Source organism: Myotis brandtii, unplaced genomic scaffold (assembly GCF_000412655.1).
Source record: "Myotis brandtii unplaced genomic scaffold, ASM41265v1 scaffold675, whole genome shotgun sequence".
NCBI lineage: Eukaryota > Metazoa > Chordata > Mammalia > Chiroptera > Vespertilionidae > Myotis > Myotis brandtii.
In genome coordinates, this window is record NW_005370635.1 from 979,606 (window position 1) to 983,302 (window position 3,697).

The following is a 3,697-nucleotide window of genomic DNA, read 5'->3' on the forward strand; positions in this document are numbered from 1 at the left end:
TGGGCTGCAGGAACCCAGAAAAGGAAAGCCCGTCAGGAGAGGCTTCATGATGGGAGTGAGCTGGGGCTGAACCATGAACAAAGTTTAGGATTGGAACTGCAGAAAGAGGGGAGACGTACATTCTGGGGTTGAGCAGGAGGAAGGTGGGGCTAAAGCAGCATGAACAAAGGCTGGTAGGGCAAGTGGGCGTGGGGTCCTGGGGATACTGGCCTGCGGGAAGAAACTAGAGAATGTGAACGAAGCCCTGATGACCTAATATTTGCAGACAGTACCACCCAGGATTCTGTATCAAAGCCATTGCCTTTCCCCAAACCAATGTAGTGATCAAGGCTACATAAGAAGACCCATTGTAGTCACTCTTTCAATGCAACCAAACCTAGAGATGCCACCAGAAAACTGCAGTTTGCAACCTGACGCTAAAACACACTTTGTTCTTTTAGGAAACAGCACGAGTTTGTGCCGCGCCAGCAAGGCCAAGGGTGAACCCTGAGTGGAGGCGGTGAAGGATTGAGAAAAGACAGACAAGAGAATGAGCTGGGTCTCGGTGGGACGCTGCTGGAGAGACAGTGCCATGGACTACAAGCCGTGTCTTTTATTTTATAGAAGATTCTACGAGGCAAAGTAAGGGCGAGGTCAAGGTGTTTACAACATTCTCATGGGTTTTGATCCTACTCAAGTACATACACCTGACCTCTATCAAGCCCATATTACTCAGGCATGTGGGGCCACGTGTTCGGACCATAGGTTCAAGCTTACAACTATAGCTGTTGGCTATAATTGTGCTGGGAGGGCTCTGCCCTCCAAGCTGAGACTTGCACGTGGCCATGAGAGGACTGTGCCCTCTCATTAGTCCGAGGCTTGAACCTGTCCAAACACTGTAGCCGCTCTCCACAGAGTTCATCAGTCTGAAAAGTCCTCAAACATTCTTGAAGCTGATGCCCAGGAAGTTTTAGGTCAGTGCCTGGACTCTAGCAGGGACCAGAGAAGGCATGTTCATACAAAATCACGACACAAAGTAAAAAGCCAGCATGCACTAGGCCAGTGATGGAGAACCTATGACACGCATGTCAGAGGTGACACACGAACTCATTTTTTTGGTTGATTTTTCTGTGTTAAATGGCATTTAAATATATAAAACAAATATCAAAAATATACATCTTTGTTTTACTATGGTTGCAAATATCAAAAAATTTCTATATGTGACACGGCACCAGAGTTAAGTTAGGGTTTTTCAAAATGCTGACACGCCAAGCTCAAAAGGTTCGCCATCGCTGCACTCGGCATATCCTGCACATATGCCAAAAATGGAATTCTCCCACCTTGGTAGTACTGGAAAAAAAATCTCTGGTGTCCAGCCAGTGTGGCTCTGTGGTTGAGTATCAACCTATACACCAGGACGTCACCGGTTTGATTCCTGGTCAGGGCACATGCCTGGGTTGTGGGCTCGATCTCCAGTAATCGGGGTGCAGGAGGCAGCTGATCAATGGTTCTCATCATTGATGTTTCTATCTATCCCTCTCCCTTCCTCTCTCTGGAATCAATAATTTTCAAAATCTCCTATGTAGGAGGTGGTGTGGGATCTGGGAAAATCCCAAGGTTGAATCCTGGAAGCCCTCCTCACCGTATGACCTAATTGTTTTGAGCTTCAATGTCCTCATCTGTAAAATGAGGGTAACGGCACCTGCCTTGCCGTTCTGATGTGAAGATGAAATGAGGTGACACAGGCAAACACCTCGCAGGATAACTGGCATCACCTGAGCCCTGGTGACCACTGGTTCCTCCTCTTCGTTCCCATTGGCCTTGGGTTATGAAGCCAGAATCAGAGGGTTGGTGTGATTTCTGAGAAACCAACCAAAGGATCGTGATGCTAATGAGGCTTGAAGCCTCAGACCGCATTAAAGGCCTCCGGGGCATTGGTAATGTGCCACATCTGACATGGCTCTAAGATTTGCGTCTGTTCCAGATGTCACATGCTGCCTCTCCATCACACTTTGGCATCGAATGACAAGATAGGATCTATAACAGGACGCTGGAGTGAGGCCAGCACAGCTGCCCTGAAACCCTGCCCCCTGCCCCCAGCGCTGGCAGGACAGGAGCCAAGAAGAGGTGACTGGGGGTACGGAAACAGCCTCCAAAGGTTTAGCTCACGCAGGAGGAACTGGAGCAGAGAAAGCAAAAGCAATACTACTAAGAGTAGTAAAGGAGCCCTGACCGGTTTGGCTCAGTGGATAGAGCCTCGGCCTGCGGACTGAAGGGTCCCAGGTTTGATTCCAGTCAAGGGCATGTACCTTGGTTGGGGGCACATCCCCAGTGGGGGAGTGCAGGAGGCAGCTGATTGATGTTTCTAACTCTCTATCCCTCTCCCTTCCTCTCTGTAAAAAATCAATAAAATTTTTTTGTTTGTTTGTTTAAAGAGTAGTAAAGGAAAGTCCTCCTTATAGAACACAGCCTGGCTGCCAGGAAGCCCAAGCAAGTTAATAATCCAACTTGATGGGCAGCCAGAAGACTTAAGGTAGCTCAATCAAAGTGTGGGCGTTATGCAGCCCAGAAGACAAAGACACATAAACAATAGCAGGTAACATGTGAATCAAGCGATTTAGCAAGTCAGATTGAGAAGCTATCGCTTGCCACGTCTCAGATTCCTAAGAGTTAACTTTCCCTCTGTCCCTTCTCTTCATCCCCGCTGCCCTTGCCCTCATTCAGGCTCATATCAACTCCTGCCCGTTCAGGGACACCTTAATTTTCTATATATACAACTCTCATCAAGTTCCTGGTGGCTCACCAAGTAAAGCCTAAATTTCCAAGCCAGACATTCAAAGCCCTCCATCATATGACCCCCATCTTAAACAGCCTGTTCCCTTTCAGGGTCCTTATGTTTCAGCCCAACCAAAATAGACTCACTCAGACCTTGGTGTTTTTCATTTCACTGTCTTTGCTTGAGCTGTTGCTTCCCAGGGATTCTCACATGCCCTTTGTGCGTGTTTCCCCAGGCTGCCATAACAAATGACACAACTTGGGCAGCTTAAAACAACAGAGGTTTATTCCCTCACAGTCCTGGAACCCACAAGTCCAAAATCAAGGTATTAGCAGTGTTGGTTCAGAGGGAGAATTTGTTCCACGCCTCTCTCCTAGCTTCTGCCGTCTGCAAATAATCCTCGTCATTCTTTGACTTAGGTCTGCCAACCTCTGCCCATGTCTTCAGATGGCCTTCGTCTCGCTGTGAGTCTGGGTCTCAAACCTCCCTCTGCCTTTCTCTGAGAAGCTCACCTGTCATTGGATTTGGGGCCCACCCTGACTCCAGGATTATCTCATCTCAAGAGCCTTAACGTAATTCCATCTGCACAGGCCCTTTTCTAAATCAGGTCACATTCACAGGTTCTGGGTAAATAGAGGACTCTTTTGGAGGGACCATAATTCAATCCCCTACATTCTTTTTGATAATTTAATTTAACTTTTTTCCATCACCATTTACCCGCTCTGTGCCCTTTCACCCTTCCCCACCTGCAATCACCACACTGTGTCCATGTCCATGAGTTCTCTCTTTTTTTTCTTTTTTGCTCAATCCCTCCACACACACCACACCCGCCGCCACCACCAGAGCTGCAGCCTGCTCTCTCTCTATGAGCTTGTCTCTATTTTGCTTTGTTTGCTCATTAAATTCCACATCTGAGTGAAATCATATGGTACTCATCTTTCT

General features: G+C 47.6%; 1 long non-coding RNA gene across 1 annotated transcript in view; it reads right to left on the reverse strand.

The window, feature by feature from the left end:
- Positions 1-3,001, reverse strand: part of LOC106723906 — an 8,950-nt gene extending 5,949 nt beyond the window's left edge. The window contains exon 1 of the long non-coding RNA XR_001359647.1: positions 2,908-3,001. This is a non-coding gene — a long non-coding RNA (uncharacterized LOC106723906). The remainder of the gene's footprint in view (positions 1-2,907) is intronic.
- Between the last annotated feature and the right edge of the window lie 696 nt (positions 3,002-3,697).